This window comes from Triticum dicoccoides, chromosome 7A (assembly GCF_002162155.2).
Source record: "Triticum dicoccoides isolate Atlit2015 ecotype Zavitan chromosome 7A, WEW_v2.0, whole genome shotgun sequence".
In the NCBI taxonomy this organism is placed as follows: Eukaryota; Viridiplantae; Streptophyta; class Magnoliopsida; order Poales; family Poaceae; genus Triticum; species Triticum dicoccoides.
Window position 1 is genome coordinate 721,602,632 of NC_041392.1, and position 19,365 is coordinate 721,621,996.

Consider the following 19,365-nt stretch of genomic DNA (forward strand, 5'->3'; position numbering starts at 1 on the left):
ATTTGCTATTTTATATTCTTTTCCCATTTTGTTCTAATATTTTTCTATTTTATAGTCTTCTTTTCTTTTTTGTTCTAATATTTTGCTATTTTGGTGCTCTACTTTTTTCCCTTCCACGACTCAAAGGAAGGTAATGCCCTCTAACTCTCTTATAAATATATTTTCCCTTTTTTATCAGTCTTTTTGCTATTTTCTTCTAATATTTCCCTATTTTACTGTTCTGTTTTTTCGCTTTGCAAGGCTTAGAGGAAGCCGATCTCCTCTATTATTTGAGGACGCTACCGTGAACTCCTCTTCTGTCTCTTCCAAATAGTTTGCCTTTTTATTTGTCCTTTTCCCTCTTTCCTTCTATTTTTTTCTCAGAGGAAGCCGATGTCCTCTAACTCTTCCCTAACTAGCTGGGTGACCCGCGCATTTGCGCAACTAGAATTCATATATTTTCTTTTTTTGAGTAGATTCTCTACCTATCTTTGTGCACTTCATCCATTGGTATATAACTATTTATATACAAGCATATCTACAATGTGTGTCTGCATAAAACATAATTAAGTTTTGTTACATATATTTCTCTAACCTCATAAAATTGTTGGTAAAGATTTGGTTGTGTGACAATGAAATTCAAAAAAAAAACCATGACACGTGTCTCGCCATGCCTAACTAAAAGGATGTGGATGCCGCCTGGGGGGGGGGGTGAATAGGCGTTTTGAAACAATTACGATTAAGAGTTGAACAATATGGAATAAAACCAGCATCAAGCACAAAACCTAAATATACTAGGCTCAACTATATGCACCAACAATTTAAGCTCAGCAAGACAAACAACTAAATGATAGTAAGATATATAACTAGAAGCACGAACACTACCGCAAAGTAAGTGCACAAGTAAAGGGCTCGGGCAAAACATGACCGAGACACATGGATATGATGATGTATCCCGATGTTCACACCCTTGCATATGCTAATCTCTGTTAGAGCGGTGTGGAGGCACAATTCTCCTCAAAATGCCACTAGGGTCACCGTACTCTCCTCACGCCCTCGCGCAATGCAAGGTGTCGTGATTCACATTGCCTTAATTTTGCTTGGCTGTGTTAGTGAGTGAGTTTGGTTTCAGTCAATGTCCAACAACTGCTTGTACTAGATCTCATAAGTGATGTCCCATCAAAAAAATAAGTCTCCAATAGTGAGAAGTTTGTACCCACGAAACTACAACGAATTTAGGACATGCCTAGGCAGCACATGGCCACTCGATGGACTGCTCGAGCACATCCACTGTCATGGTTTTGTCACAACAGATGTCCTCGTAAGAGAACTTAGGTGTGAGGGCATCACAACAAGGTGGTAGCTTGAACGAGGTTGGTCGGAACCGAGAGACACGAGTTTTACCCATGTTCGGCCCCTCGCGGTGGAGGTAAAAGCCTACATCATGTTTGATTGCTATTGATGATGATAATGCTCATGATTACAAGGGTGCTCTTTTGCTACCTCTATCTCGAGAACTTCTACTTTGATGTTGTCTAAAACTTGTCTCTCTGTCTCAACTTATCCCTCTTGGGGTGCACTGCCCCTCCTTATATATGTTGAAAGGGGGCAGCTTACATATAAAGTTCTAATAGTATTAGGACTAGTCTATTTTCTATTACAAGTGGAATCCTAGTCCAGATCTTACTCCCCTTGTGAGGGAATTTCTCCTCTTTGTGGACCTTCTCTGCGAGCCATCCCAATGATTGTCCCTCATAAGCTGGCCTTCTGAAAGTCGCCTTCTGGGCCTTGTTGCTCTCTTCGGCCGAACGGCCAGGACATCTTAAGTCGCCACTTCCCTGCCGGGTCATCCCTTTCAGCCGGATCATACCATGGGGTATATCCCCAACACCCACCATATTAGAAATTGATGTGCCACGTCATCCTAGCCTATCAAAAAAGGAAAGTACGTGGTCTCCCATCCTCAGCCGAGAGACCACGTGCATTTATTTGAAGTTTCTATAGAAATTAAAAAATTCATAACTTTTGATTTGAGTATCAGAATTTAGATCCGTTTTCACTATTCGGTTTCTCGCGACGAGCTTTTCAAAACTTGATACCATATGATTAGGTTTGATGGACTTTTTTCCGAGCAACTTTGTATGGCAACTTTAGTAATATAGGAAATCAACTCCTCTTTTCCCTAGTATGACTACCTATCAACGGAGAATCCTTCTAGGACCTGACTAGTTGGTGCACAAGCGCTCACTGATGTTCGCAAGTGCACGGTCATATATGGCAGGTAACTGTCTAGTCCGGCTGTCTACGCTAGAACGGAAAATTGCCGGCCACATCCCCTTAGCGCACATAACAACCAAGGAAATCAACAAAGATCGTGCCCCGCGTGTACTTATCTGGAGTTTCAAAAACTTTTAAAATCCATAACTTTTGATTTAAGCATCAGAATTCAAATTTGTTTTCACCGCCGGGTTTCTCGATAAGTTCTTCAAAATTAGATCCCATATGGATATGTTTCGTTATTTTTTTGTGAGAAACTTTGGATGCAAATGTAGGCAACTTTAGTGCTATAGGGAAGCTACTTCTTTTTTGGCTTAGTAGGACTGTCTATTAGGTTGGTTTGTGTAAAGACAAGAAAAAACACACAAAACATGAGACACCTTTAGTACTACATACAAGCAACTTCACTGCACTATGCGTACATGTGAATTTTGCTAACATAATCCCAACTTGCCTATCATGGATGCTCAGTTGCATATTCTTGATGGTCAGTTGCCTATGATTGGTGTTTAATTGCCTATAAATGCTATGAAATTGCCTACAATTGATGCCTAGTTGCCAACTATTAGTAATTAGTTGCCTACTATTGCTGCTCAGTTGCTTAATTTGCAAGTTAGTTGCCTGCAATATTGTGAAGCTTCTTATCATAGTTTTTTCTAAGTTTCCCACAAACACTCTGAAGTTGCCTACTACTGATGCTTAGTTGCTTACCATACGACTGTGCATCATTGGTACACAACTACTTGGCAATGTCAAGCAACCTGTAGCATCCATGATAGGAAGGTAACTAGTAATGACAGATAACTAAGCATTAACGATGGAGGACTTCATAAATATAATAGTGAACTTAGAAAAAAACATACAAGCATCAATGGTAGCAACTCAGAAGTGACGACGAGCAGGTTGGCAGAATGTTAGAGAAAATTAACTAGAAAATGCAGTGAAGTTGCATGCTTCGATAAACTTTCCTTAAAAAGTAAATTTATTTCTATATCATCCAACTTTAGCGCTAAAAGGAAACAACTTCTTGTTAGGTTGTCTACCTTGATTGCTAATCAACCTAATGTTCTCTTAACTTGCCTCCATGTCTACCAAGAAACTTTATTGCTATATCAAGCAAGTTCAGTGCTAAAAGGAAGCAACTTCTTCTTAGGTTGTCTACCATGACTGGAAATTTGCCTAATATTTATCTTAAGTTGTCTGCCTTGACTATAGAGTATCTTGATATTATCATGGCGCCTACAATAGTTTTCAGTACTTTAGGAAACTTAGATTCAGTGGTAGGCAACTAAACAACACTGATGGACAACTTTCACTATATTATAGGCAACTAGTTAGCAATGGCAAATTACTCAACATCAATGGCATGTAGTCTCATAGTATTTTAGGCAACTTAGATTCAAAGGAAGCTAAGTTTGGAACGATGATGTCAACAATTTTAAACAATATTATAGGCAACTAATTAACAATTACAGACAACTTGGCACTCATGGCACGCTACTAGCAATCTTGACAGAGAACTAAACATCAACCGCAGGCAACTTTATAGTTTTGTAGGAAACGAATTAGCTATAATACGCAAAGAAGCATCACCGGTAGACAACTTAGTAGTAAAAGTAGGAAATTAAAAATAATGCTAAGTGAATTCATTAGTGCACAAAATGCAAGGAAGTTGCTTATGTGTAGCCCAAAAGTTGCCCCATCTAGTATTTATGTTGCCTTAAAAAAAGTTTGTTGAAATGTACCTATACGGAATCTAGTTTTAAAGTGCTTATCGCGAGAAACCTACCGGTGAAAACGGATCTTCATAATGATGCTCGGTTCAAAAGCTGTAACTTTTTGAAAAAAAGACACGTAATAAAGTGGGCTGACATCATGTATGCATGTGACCATCTTTGTGTCAGTTGTCTCATGTAGAACCACACTCTTTTGTCTTTTTCTTTCTCAGAAAGAAAAGTACTTTTCATCATTCTATAATTTTTTCCCCTCGAAAGTGTGTGCTCGAGTCATCCAAATAGTGCAGCTGCACTATTAAATATTTAGGAAAAATTTATTTATCCAACGAGAAAAACTATCAAAGCACTTTGTTGTTCAAGTAGTAGTATAAAGCGAAGAATCGATAATGGAAGCAAGTAATTCGGTATTATTGACCCTCGAGGAGACGCACATTCCGCAATTGGACACACTTCGGAAGTCGCCGGCCTATCCCTCCGCCGATGGTTGCCGGAGAAGCGGGGACAAACAAGGACAGTGACGATAGGACGGGGCCACGGCCTCCTCGTCCGTGGCTCCCCTACTCTCACTGCCGACCCCTCTCCTTACAGCTCCGCCGCCAACCTCGAAAAAAACCCAACTTGATGAATCCTCCACCTCACAGCCGTCGGGATTCGGTGTGGGACTGGGGTGGAGCAATATGAATCGCTTAGAGGATGTATGGCTGAAGGCGGAGGATGATGATTCCGGTGTTGTCTAAGGAAGTACGCGAGAGGGCGAGGTGGATGCAGAGGGGGATTCCGGCCGGCGTCCCTATGGGATCTAGTCAGGTTGACCATTGTAGACGATGGGAAGGTGGTGTTCTTTTTTCATTTTACCCCTTCTGAAAGGACCAATGAGGCAGCAAGGTATAGGCTTATCCAGTGCGCAGGCCCACTAGGGCCCAATAAAAGCGGTGCCACCCACAACGTGATGAACAGTACAAATGTAGTGTTACTGAGAAAACAATACAAATGTAGAAACTGGGGAAACAAAAAACAAAATGGAAACAGATGACGTTTTCTTTATAATAATCTGAGCCTATAGTTCATGAGCCAAGGACCTACAGTATATTATTTTAAAAACACCATTACAAGAAGGTCCACGTAAGAAAAGATAAATCAAAATCCGGTCTATCAAAAATCCTCCGCCTTCAGAGCATCTCCAGCCGCGCCCCCAACAGACCCCTAGGCGATTTTTGGGCGCGGCGCCTAAAAATTGGCCCAGTCGCATCCCCAGGAGTCTGTTGTTTGCCTCTTTGCGGACCCAGGCCGAACCCGGTGCGCTGGGGGCCACCCGGGGGCGCCGGGGCACGCGATTTTGGCGTGAACGAACTGCGGGCCTGCCGAGTCAGCGACACTCGCCTCGTCGTCCTCACAACGCCTCAGTTTCCCGCGGGGAATCAATGCCAAGGCTACTGCCGGTCAGCCTTCCATTGATTCCTCACGGGCGGCGTGGCCACGCACCCACCCTCCACGCGTACACACGGCGCCCACCCCCCGACCGCTATAAAGTAATGCCTCCCCCTCGCCTGTGGCCACACCCCGCCCACAGCCACGAGCTCTGCCTCTCTCTCCCCGTGCGCAGCCGCCGCCGACGTTCCTCCCTTCTCTCCCCGTGCCCCCAGCCGCGACGATGGGCGAGCGATTCCCTGGCGATGGGACGGCAGCCAATGGCTTCGGTCGCCGCTCGCTGCACGAGTGGGAAGCCCACTTGCTGTTCGGGACCAACATCCCGGCACCGCCCGACATGCGCGCGCCGGGGCGGTGGAGACTCAGCGCCGATGGCGTCCACACCCCCCCGCTGCCCGATGTCGCCGCGCGTGCGGGCGTCGCTGACGGAGGAGCAGCGGGCCCTCCCGCAGTACGTCACCATCAACCACGAGGCGTGGGCGGCGTACTTCCAGCACCGGCAAACGCAGCGGCTGGCCTTCACCAATGGGGCTCCGGTGGTGCGGGCACCAAGAACAGCGAGGGGTGCCGCCTGTGGTGGGGCGCCCCCGGCCGCACGCTCCACGCCATTCTCCGACACCTCGAGGGAGGCAACCACCAGTCCTTGATGTACCCTGCCACACCGGTCCGGAGCGGCAACCAATGGATGCCGAGGAGGACGGTGTCCTCTTCCTCCTCCTCACGCTCCTCCTCCTACGGGTCACCGGCGCTGTTTAGCATCAAGGCTGAGCCCGCGGAGACGCCGCTCGACCGGCACACCCGCAGCGCTGGCATCGTCATCAACGAGGGCGAGCGCGCCTCCTCCTCAGCTCCTCCTCAATTCGTTAAGCCAAAGACGGAGCCCGGGCTCGCCGCCGCCGTGAAGACGGAGCCCGGGCTCGCCTCCGTGAAGACAGAGCCCGGCCTCGCTGTCGTGAAGACAGAGCCAGGGCTCTCCGACACGGCGGCCTTGAAGTGGGCGTGCGAAGACTGGGCGCGGACGGAGCTAGAGCGCCAGTGCCGCGCCCTAGAGCAGATCGCCGCTCGGCGCCATGGCCGCGACGAGGGAGGCGTTGTCGTTCTCGATGACGATAGCGAGGATGAGGCGCCGCCACCGGTCCGCCAGGGCGACCCCGGGTAGGGGTCCTGCAGGGGCGGCCGCGTGAAGGAGGAGAAGGACGACGACAGCAACGGCGATGGCAGCGACGTCGGCGACTTCGCCGCGCTCAGCACATTCTTCGTCCTGTAGTTGCGGCGTTTGTTTTTTTAAGTATTTCACTTTGCTATGTAAAAAACTATTTAAGTCCCGTCATGTTCGCTGAATTTTAATCAAACCTTTGTCCCGTTTGCCGAATTTTAGCCGAATTTCTTTTCAAAAATGCCTTGTGAAGCCGACCCTGGGATGGGCGGCTGGGAACCCGAAACCCGCACGTTGATTTTAGCATCGGTTCACCCTAGGCGGCGATTTTGCGAGCCTCCTGAGAGGCCAACGGCTGGAGATACTCTTAGGCTTGAACGCCTCCGATGGAACAAGAGCATAATATCCGTGAGGCAACCTGGCGTTATTGATCTCTACCAGGAAGGGCCATCGACGATGGTCAAAAAGGGTCCACACCTTGGAAGAGAAGACGATGCTTGCTTTTAATTTGATTCCCCATTTTAAAAAGATGTGTATCTGTTCAATTAAAAGTTCCTGGCTTCTTCATGTTCATGTATTTTTTTAAGCTTTCTTCATATTCATGTAGGCCCAGTTAAAAGTTTGTGTCTTCCGTGGATTCTTCCAACTAATCAAGCTCATATTTTGGATGCTTATTTTAAAACATCTTGTATACTACATAGTTCTGAATTTTCTGGAAACAATTAAGATGACCTGCTGCAAAAAACTTAGCTGGATATATTTTACTAGCAAAAGGACCCGCGCGTTGTAATGGGAGAAAAAGAAATATCATAAGCTTCAATTGCCATGACCATACTTTGCTGCATCACCTAAATACACTATGACTCTCAATTTCGTGAAAATCATGAACATTTTTTTAAACTCGTGCACATATTTGAAATGATCAATATTTTTCAAATTCCTGAACACTTTTACAATTTTTGACAATTTTCTAAAATCAAGAACATTTTTTGAATTCTTGAACATTTCATACTATTTGCAAACATTTTCTTTAAAATTTGAGATTTTTTAAACAATTTTCTTGAATCGGCGAACTCTAGAATCGACGAACATTTTTTTGAAATTGGTGGCATTTGTTTTGAAATTGGGCAACATTTTTTTGATTTAATGAACATTTTATTTTATTTATGGAATATTTTTTGAAATGCTTGATCATTTCTTGAATTAACGAACATTTTATGAATGCATAAACTATTTTGTAAGTCACTAACAGTTTTTGAATTTTAAGATATTTTTCCATTCATGAGCATTTTTTGAAAATTGGCGAATTTTTTTTAAATATTTTTAGAATTTTTGAATACTCGAACTTTGTAAATATTATGAACAATTTTTTATTTGCCAAACAATTGTTTTCAAAATTGCAAACATTTTTGAAGAAGTAAACATTTTTTCAGAAAATCAGGAACATTTTTGCAACCACAAAATTTTTATGATTTATTAAATATTTTGTTTCAAAATTATCATTTTTAATTGTGGGGATTTTTTAAGTCCCAAATTAATTAAATTAGTAAAAAATAAAACAGAAAAGATTACGAAAAAATAAAAATAAAATAACGAAATTTAAGAAGCAGGCCGCCCGGACATAGGCTGACCCAAACGGGCGTGCTGCGTCTTCTCCTAGTGTGCAGAGCGCAGTATAGGAGGTCCCTACTGCATGGGCCGGCCTAGGTGGGGGATTCCCCTATGTGAAACGCCTTTTATCACTTATAAGTGGCATTGGTGGGTAGTATTTTACAATTTTGGGAATAATTTCATGACGTACCGCCAGAAGCAATATTCCCTTTATTATTTGATATAGACTAGCACATATGCCCGTGCGTTGCAACGGGAGAGTTTTGGTGTGTCCACCGAAATAATCATCAACACGGAGGAAGAATATCCGAATGGTGGCAGTAGAAATTCATATAAGTAGTACTACATTAAGAAAGCATGCTACACATACAATGCTTTTGATATGATTTTCGTACGACAATTCCGATTTTAAAGAGACTCATACCATGACATTATTTTTATGTTGAAACAATGCTTAAAATTTGCACCAGGTCGTCAAAAAAACTTTAACTGTTAAACGCATTTTACACCATCTCTTCATATGTTTGAAGATCAATAAAAAAATGTTCACATCTAAGCGAAACAACCCTAGTTCATTGCATGCAACTCGACGCTTACATAGCGCCTCTCACCTTTCTGATTGCATTATTTTTGTTGCACGTTACGATCCCACACTAAGCCTTTATTTTTTTAATAGATAACCCAGCTCAATTGGTTGCAACCTACTAAATGGTGGTTGATATCTCGGGTTTGAGACCACATGAATAAATTATTTTTTTCTACGGCATAATTCTTTATCGCATAATGACCAATGGGCGGCCTCTGCAGGAAAATACCCAATTGCACCGGGGCGGAGGGCCGGGCCCATTGCCTATGTGCAACACGTGCGATCAATGAGCCAAATAAATCGAAGCCAAATGATGGTTGATTTTTTATTTTCTGTTTTGTTTTCTTTACGTATGAAAAACAAGAGTAAGAAACATACATTATATATAGGTATATAAAAGAAAAGTACTAACTAAAGGTGCATCATAAACATAATTTAAACAATTATTAACATGCAATATAATATCATATTTAAAATCTATACATTTATTGAGCGATTTTCATATATATCATGTTAAATTTGGAGTTATCGTTTAAAAGATATAAAATTTTCAACAAATACTTGAATCTGCGTAAAATAAAAAGGTAAAAAAAATTAGCTGGGGGAAGATAATATCATACTAATGATATTCGGGGAGAAACGGCAGAAAATAGAGTGAGAACGTGGGGTCAAACCTAGCTCTCCCCGATGGAGAAGCAACGCCCTAGCCAGTAGGCTGCTTGAATACTTGTGACAATGTCAGGGCCTAGCTATAAATGATCCGGATGCAACCGGCGGTCATTTAATAAAAAAAGACTCGTTTTTGTCACTTACGGGTGGTAATTGATGGGTAATTTCTATCAACTTTATGGGTAATGTTCGTGACGTACGACCAAAAGTAGTAGAGGCTTTATTATTAAGGAAATATATAGATTTCTTGCGGAAAAAGCTTTTTATTTAATGGGTTCTTTTTGCGAGAAAACTTTTGATCTATTTATCTTCAATCATGGCAGTATAACGAACGCCAGAAATAAAGAATTACATCCAAATTCATAGACCGCCTAGCGACGACTACAAGCACTGAAGCGAGCCGAAGGTGCGCCGCCGTGATGTCTACTACACAACATTCTTTTTATAGACGTTGTTGGGCCTCCAAGTGCAGAGGTTTGTAGGACAGTAGCAAATTTCTCTCAAGTGGATGACCTAAGGTTTATCAATCCGTAGGAGGCGTAGGATGAAGATGGTCTCTCTCAAGCAACCCTGCAACCAAATAATAAAGAGTCTCTTGTGTCCCCAACACACCCAATACAATGGTAAATTGTATAGGTGCATTAGTTCGGCGAAGAGATGGTGATACAAATGGTATATGGATGGTAGATAAAGATTTTTGTAATCTGAAAATATAAAAACAGCAAGGTAACTAATGATAAAAGTGAGCGTAAACAGTATTGCAATGGTAGGAAACAAGGCCTAGGGTTCATACTTTCACTAGTGCAAATTCTCTCAACAATAATAACATAATTGGATCACATAACTATCCTTCAACATGCAACAAAGAGTCACTCCAAAGTCACTAATAGCGGAGAATAAACGATGAGATTATGGTAGGGCACGAAACCACCTCAAAGTTATTTTTCCAATCAATCCCTTGGGCTATTCCTATAAGTGTCATAAACAGCCCTAGAGTTCGTACTAGAATAACACCTTAAGACACAAATCGACCAAAACTCTAATGTCACCTAGATACTCCAATGTCACCTTAAGTATCCGTGGGTATGATTATACGATATGCATCACACAATCTCAGATTCATCTATTCAACCAACACATAGGACCTCAAAGAGTGCCCCAAAGTTTCTACCGGAGAATAAAGACGAAAACATGTTCCAACCCCTATGCATAGGTTCATGGGCGGAACTCGCAAGTTGATCACCAAAACATACATCAAGTGAATCACGTGATATCACATTGTCACCACAGATAGGCACAGCAAGACATACATCAAGTGTTCTAAAATCTTTAAAGACTCAATCCGATAAGATAACTTCAAAGGGGAAACTCAATCCATTACAAGAGAGTAGAGGGGGGAGAAAACATCATAAGATCCAACTATAATAGCAAAGCTCGCGATACATCAAGATCGTGCCAAATCAAGAACACGAGAGAGAGAGAGAGATCAAACACATAGCTACTGGTACATACCCTCAGCCCCGAGGGAGAACTACTCCCTCCTCGTCATGGAGAGCACCGAGATGATGAAGATGGCCACCGGAGAAGGATTCCCCCTCCGGCAGGGTGCCGGAACGGGTCTAGATTGACTTTCGGTGGCTACCGAGGCTTCTGGCGATGGAACTCCCGATCTATTGTGCTCCCCGGTCGTTATATATATAGGCGGAAGAAATACATCAGGGGAGCCACGAGGGGCCCACGAGGGTGGAGGGCGCGCCTAGGGGGGTGGGCGCCCCCCCCTGACTCGTGGCTTCCTCGTTGATCCCCTGACGTGCACTCCAAGTCTCCTGTATTGCTTTCTTTCCAAAAATAACTTTTCCGAAGGTTTCATTTCGTTTGGACTCCGTTTGATATTCTTTTCTGCGAAACTCTAAAACAAGGAAAAAACATAAACTAGCACTGGGCTCTAGGTTAATAGGTTAGTCCCAAAAATAATATAAAAGTGTATAATAAAGCCCATAAACATCCAAAACACATAATATAATAGCATGGAACAATCAAAAATTATAGATATGTTGGAGACGTATCAGCATCCCCAAGCTTAATTCCTGCTCGTCCTCGAGTAGGTAAATGATAAGAATAGAATTTTTTATGTGGAATGCTACTTGGCATAATTTCAATGTAATTCTTCTTAATTGTGGCATGAATATTCAGATCCGAAAGATTCAAGATAAAAGTTCACATTGACATAAAAATAATAATACTTCAATCATACTAACTAAGCAATTGTGTCTTCTCAAAATAACATGGCCAAAGAAAGTTTCATCCCTACAAAATCATATAGTTTAATCATGCTCCATTTTCGTCACACAAGAATGCTCTTATAATGCACAACCCCGATGACAAGCCAAGCAATTGTTTCATACTTTAGTAATCTCAAACCTATAAACTTTCACGCAATATATGAGCGCGAGCCATGGACATAGCACTATGAGTGGAATAGAATATGATGATGGGGGTTATGTGGAGAAGACAAAAAAGGAGAAAGTCTTACATCAACGAGGCTAATCAATGGGCTATGGAGATGCCCATCGATTGATGTTAATGCAAGGTGTAGGGATTGCCATGCAACGGATGCACTAGAGCTATAAATGTATGAAAGCTCAACAAAAGAAACTAAGTGGGTGTGCATCCAACTTGCTTGCTCATGAATACCTAGGGCACTTGAGGAGGCCCATTGTTGGAATATACAAGTCAAGTTCTATAATGAAAAATTCCCACTAGTATATGAAAGTGACAAAACAAGAGACTCTCTATCATGAGGATTATGGTGCTACTTTGAAGCACAAGTGTGGCAAAGGATAGTAGCATTGTCCCTTCTCTCTTTTTCTCTCATTTTTTGGGGCCTTCTTTTTTTATGGCCTTTCTCTTTTTTATTCCTCACTTGGGACAATGCTCTAGAAAATGATGATCATCACACTTCTATTTATTTACAACTCAATGATTACAACTCGATACTAGAACAAAGTATGACTCTATATGAATGCCTCCAGTGGTGTACCGGGATATGCAATGAATCAAGAGTGACATGTATGAAAATTATAAACGGTGGCTTTGCCACAAATACTATGTCAACTACATGATCATGCTAAGCAATATGACAATGATGAATGTGTCATGATAAAAGGAATGGTGGAAAGTTGCATGGCAATATATCTCGGAATGACTATGGAAATGCCATAATAGGTAGGTATGGTGGCTGTTTTGAGGAAGATATAAGGAGGTTTATGTGTGAAAGAGCATATCATATCACGGGGTTTGGATGCACTGGCGAAGTTTGCACCAACTCTCAATGTGAGAAAGGGCAATGCACGGTACCGAAGAGGCTAGTAATGATGGAAGGGTGAGAGTGTGTATAATCCATGGACTCCACATTAGTCATAAAAACTCACATAATTATTGCAAAAATCTACAAGTCATCAAAAACCAAGCACTACGAGTATACTCCTAGGGGGATAGATTGGTAGGAAAAGACCATCTCTCTTCCCTGACCGCCAACCATAAGGAAGACAATCAAAAAACACCTCATATTTCAAATTTTTTACATAAAGTTTACCATACGTGCAAGCTACGGGACTTGCAAACTTCAACACAAGCACTTCTCAAATTCACAACTACTCAAGTAGCACGACTTTGATATTATTACCTCCATATCTCAAAACAATCACGAAGCATCAAACTTCTCTTAGTATTCAACACACTCATAAGAAAGTTTTTACTAGTCTTGAATACCTAGCATATTAGGATTATTTAAGAAAATTACCATGCTATTTAAGACTCTCAAAATAATATAAGTGAAGCATGAGAGTTCATCTATTTCTATAAAATAAAACCACCACCGTGCTCTAAAAGGATATAAGTGAAGCACTACAGCAACAACAAACTACTCCGAAAGATATAAGTGAAGCTCAATGAGTAGTCAAATAATTATGCAACTATGTGAAGACTCACTAATATTTAATAATTTAAGATCTTGGTATTTTATTCAAACAGCAAGCAAAACAAAAGTAAATAAAATGACGCTCCAAGCAAAACACTTATCATGTGGCGAATAAAAATATAGCTCCAAGTAAAGTTACCGATGAACGAAGACGAAAGAGGGCATGCCCAAGCTTAGGCTCTTGTTTGTCCTTGAATATTACCTTGGGGTGCCTTGGGCATCCCCAAGCTTAGGCTCTTGCCACTCCTTATTTCATAGTCCATCGAATCTTTACCCGAAACTTGAAAACTTCACAACACAGAACTTAACAGAAAACTCGTAAGCTCCGTTAGCGAAAGAAAATAAAACACCACTTCAAGGTACTGTAATGAACTCATTCTTTATTTATATTGGTGTTAAACCTACTGTATTCCAACTTCTCTATGGTTTATAAACTATTTTACTAGCCATAGATTCATCAAAATAAGCAAACAATACATAGAAAACAGAATCTGTCAAAAACAGAACAGTCTGTAGTAATCTGTATCAAACGTATACTTATGGAACTCATAAAATTCTCAAATAAATTCCTGGACGTGAGGAATTTATCTATTAATCATCTGCAAAAATAATTAACTAAATAGCACTCTCCAATAAAAACTGGCAGCAATTCTCGTGAGCGCTAAAGTTTCTGTTTTTTACAGCAGGATCAACAAGACTTTCCCCAAGTCTTCCCAAAGGTTCTACTTGGCACAAACACTAATTAAACACATAAAACCACATCTAAACATAGGATAGATGATTAATTTATTATTAAACAGGAACAAAAAGCAAGCAACAAAAAATAAAGTTGAGTTGCCTCCCAACAAGCGCTATCGTTTAACGCCCCTAGCTAGGCATGATGATTTCAATGATGCTCATATAGAAGATAAAAATAGTAACATAAAGAAAGCATCATGAAGAATATGACTAGCACATTTAAGTCTAACCCACTTCCTATGCATAGGGATTTTGTGAGCAAACAATTTATGGGAGCAATAATCAACTAGCATAGGGAGGCAAAACAAGCATAACTTCAAGATTTTCAACACATAGAGAGGAAACTTGATATTATTGCAAGTCCTACAAGCATATGTTCCTCCCTCATAATAATTTTCAGTAGCATCATGAATGAATTCAACAATATAACCAGCACCCAAAACATTCTTTTCATGATCTACAAGCATATAATTTTTATTACTCTCCACATAAGCAAATTTCTTCTCATGAATAATAGTGGGAGCAAACTCAACAAAATAACTATCATGTGATTGAAAATTAAGATCAAGATGACAAGTTTCATGGTTATCATTGTTCTTTAAAGCATACGTGTCATCACAATAATCATCATAGATATGAGGCATGCTTTCATCATAATAAGTTTGCTCATCAAAACTTGGGGGACAAAAAATATCATCTTCATCAAACATAGCTTCCCCAAGCTCGTGGCTTTGCATATCATTAGCATCATAGATATTCAAGGAATTCATACTAACAAAATTGCAATCATGCTCATCATTCAAATATTTAGTGCTAAACATTCTAATGCATTCTTCTTCAAACACCTTGGCACAATTTTCCTTTCCATGATACTCACGAAAGATATTAAAAAGATGAAGCGTATGAGGCAAACTCTATTCCATTTTTTTGTAGTTTTATTTTATAGACTTAACTACTGATAAAACAAGAAACTAAAAGACTCGATTGCAAGATCTAAAGATATACCTTCAAGCGCTAGCCTCCCCGGCAACGGCGCCAGAAAAGAGCTTGATGTCTACTACACAACCTTCTTCTTGTAGACGTTGTTGGGCCTCCAAGTGCAGAGGTTTGTAGGACAGTAGCAAATTTCTCTCAAGTGGATGACCTAAGGTTTATCAATCCGTAGGAGGCGTAGGATGAAGATGGTCTCTCTCAAGCAACCCTGCAACCAAATAACAAAGAGTCTCTTGTGTCCCCAACACACCCAATACAATGGTAAATTGTATAGGTGCACTAGTTCGGCGAAGAGATGGTGATACAAGTGGTATATGGATGGTAGATAAAGATTTTTGTAATCTGAAAATATAAAAACAGCAAGGTAACTAATGATAAAAGTGAGCGTAAACAGTATTGCAATGGTAGGAAACAAGGCCTAGGGTTCATACTTTCACTAGTGCAAATTCTCTCAACAATAATAACATAATTGGATCACATAACTATCCCTCAAGATGCAACAAAGAGTCACTCCAAAGTCACTAATAGCGGAGAACAAACGAAGAGATTATGGTAGGGTACGAAACCACCTCAAAGTTATTTTTCCAATCAATCCCTTGGGCTATTCCAATAAGTGTCACAAACAGCCCTAGAGTTCGTACTAGAATAACACCTTAAGACACAAATCAACCAAAACCCTAATGTCACCTAGATACTCCAATGTCACCTCAAGTATCCGTGGGTATAATTATATGATATGCATCACACAATCTCAGATTCATCTATTCAACCAACACATAGGACCTCAAAGAGTGCCCCAAAGTTTCTACCGGAGAATAAAGACGAAAATGTGTGCCAACCCCTATGCATAGGTTCATGGGCGGAACCCGCAAGTTGATCACCAAAACATACATCAAGTGAATCACGTGATATCCCATTGTCACCACAGATACACACGGCAAGACATACATCAAGTGTTCTCAAATCTTTAAAGACTCAATCCGATAAGATAACTTCAAAGGGGAAACTCAATCCATTACAAGAGAGTAGAGGGGGGAGAAAACATCATAAGATCCAACTATAATAGCAAAGCTCGCGATACATCAAGATCGTGCCAAATCAAGAACACGAGAGAGAGAGAGAGAGAGAGAGAGAGAGAGAGAGAGAGAGAGAGAGAGAGAGAGAGATCAAACACATAGCTACTGGTACATACCCTCAGCCCCGAGGGAGAACTACTCCCTCCTCGTCATGGAGAGCACCGGGATGATGAAGATGGCCACTGAGGAAGGATTCCCCCTCCGGCAGGGTGCCGGAACGGGTCTAGATTGGCTTTCGGTGGCTACCGAGGCTTCTGGCGATGGAACTCCCGATCTATTGTGCTCCCCGGTCATTATATATATATATATATATAGGCGGAAGAAATACATCAGGGGAGCCACGAGGGGCCCACGAGGGTGGAGGGCGCGCCCCCTGCCTCGTGGCTTCCTCGTTGATCCCCTGACATGCACTCCAAGTCTCCTGTATTGCCTTCTTTCCAAAAATAACTTTTCCAAAGGTTTCATTCCGTTTGGACTCCGTTTGATATTCTTTTTCAGTGAAACTCTAAAATAAGGAAAAACAGAAACTGGCACTGGGCTCTAGGTTAATAGGTTAGTCCCAAAAATAATATAAAAGTGTATAATAAAACCCATAAACATCCAAAACACATAATATAATAGCATGGATCAATCAAAAATTATAGATACGTTGGAGACGTATCACGCCGTCATTGCCCCTCCCTCGCCGGAGCCGGGCAAAACTTGTTGTAGTAGACAGTCGGAAAGTCTTCGTCCTAAGGCCCCATAGGACTGACGCAGCAGAACAACAACCACCACCGATGAAGAGTAGTGTAGATCAGAAGGATCCAACCTAAAAATACATGAACTTAGACGAACTACGACCAGATCCGAGCAAATCCACCAAGGACAGATCCGCCGGAGACACATCTTCACACGCCCACCGACGGTGTTAGACACACCATCGGGACGAGGGCTAGGCGAAGAGAACCTTATTCCATCTTCAGGGAGCCGCCGCCGTCTCATCTTCCTGAGTAGGACACAAACCCTAACAAAACACGAAGGAACAACTGAAAATAGAGCCCTCCCACCGGCAAAGGCTGAGATCCACCACGCCGCAATGGCCCTATGGCCACCGGAGACGGGCGGACCGACGGCGGCGCCGGTGGGAGGCAGGCAAACCCTAGACTTCTCTTGGGGGAGGAGGCAGCAGTATTCCAGCGTTTTATTTCATGGGTTACAATCTCGAGACAAGAGTTCCTTACACCAAGGACGACCCGAATGCATCCATACCATAGTACATGCAGTACGGCTGTAATTTGGCAATCGATATGATAACCTATTTTGATCTGCTCTAATTTCGTGAGTAACAAACTCCTTAACTACCATGTGAGCTTTAATCTCAGTAGATAGATTCTTGCCTGAGAGAATAGAGATCACAGTCGACGAATTTGCTTAAGCAAATCACATGTCTGTCCGAATGTTGAATGTGGAGTGCCATACCCTACATAATTGCATGAATCTCCGCTTCTAGGGCATCATTATATTGAAAGATGGCTCTCTCCTAAAGTGCGAGAGGAGCCGCTTCACAAATCTGGAGCTGTGGTCACATAGCGAGGCATTTTCATAATGCTTAGTAAATAAGCTTGGCAAGTATATTCTGACCACCGAGAAACAATACATGCACACAATCCATGGACGGATGCCTCTGGCTCTATGGATTTTTTAGGGTTACTATGGTGCGCCGATCTCTTGTCGGTCAGTCAAAGATTCACGTGGTCCGGTGCGAGCCTTCGGCCCGGTGGACCGGACCTGCCTTTTGGTACCGAACAGGTAATTGGACGGCCTAGATAACCCTTAGGTTCCAACAAGGACGTAACCTTTCGACCCCTTTTCCTAAACAAAAAACCTTTCAAGGCGAGGGTCGTTTTGTGTTGTCGAGCCGACGCCAGCCATAACTGGCTGCTTCTTTCGCCCTATAGCTCGGGCATCCGCGCCGGATGCGTGTCTATCTAAAAGCATCTCTAGCAGACCCCGTAATATAACACCGACCTGCAAAAGGTGCTTGCAATTCACGGCAAAATGGCTTTATGGGCCGGCGCAGGTGGCTGCATAGTCAAACCCCGCAAAACGGACCCATATAAAAGGGTATTCGCTGAATATGCTCTTTTGTGGATCGGCTTTGCGGGGTCTGCTCTGGTGCCGCTCCCACCGGCCCGCAAATGCGAAATTTGCAATTCAATTTGACACAAAAAAATACATTTCTTTACTTTTTCAACGACATTGGATACATAAGACTTCACCAAATCTTAGCTAGAATAGTAAGACCAAAGAAACAAGAACCACAATTATGCATCTTTAGAATATAACCAACTTCCATAACTGCTCCCACTAGTTGGACCAATATCTTCATGCATTCGTTGTTGATCTGCGGATACTTGATTTTGCATTCTTCATTCTTCTTCTTTGGTTCTAGAGAAGTAGACGTTGTTTCCCCTCTACTTTCTTCTTTAATTGCACATGCAGTCGCATCATTACCTTCGATTCTACTAAGGAGTGCACGAACATCTATTAAGTTTCTTTCTATCAATAAATCAATGTATTCTCCTTCCCAAAAGCAAAATGAGCATCCATCTTCCTACAAACATGACGGTGTTCGAAATGAGCTATTGCAATTGAACCAAAGAATGCGGTGCCAAAGACGAATGAAAACAATACATACCCCGTCGTTTTCGCATTTGAAGAACACCCATCCAGGGTGCTTCGGCGTGCCCGAATTTAGGTGCAGCACTGTCCGCGTGCAGTCGTCGCACTGTATGAGGGGCATCTGCGAGCCGCCGAGCCGTTGCGCGAGCGGAGAGCCCGGAGGACTATGCGGGGTGCTCCCCGACCATTCCATCGCTTGGGCAGCCACCGGAGGCCGGAAAAAGCCAAATCCGGCCACCCGCGTCGAACGGCCGCAAATCTGCCACTTTCTGGCCTGCCGACGCAGGAGGAGGTGGTGGAGGGCAACCTCGGGCGTGTGGCGGCCTTTCGGCGTGGTCCCGCCGGCTACTTTCGCCGGAATCGTGGGCGGCGGCCCGGCGACGGGGCGAGGGGGAGAGGGGAGGTGGTAGATGGGGAAAACGTGGGCTAAAATGTCCTTCCCACCAACTGCTCCCGCTATATGCAGGGCGCCG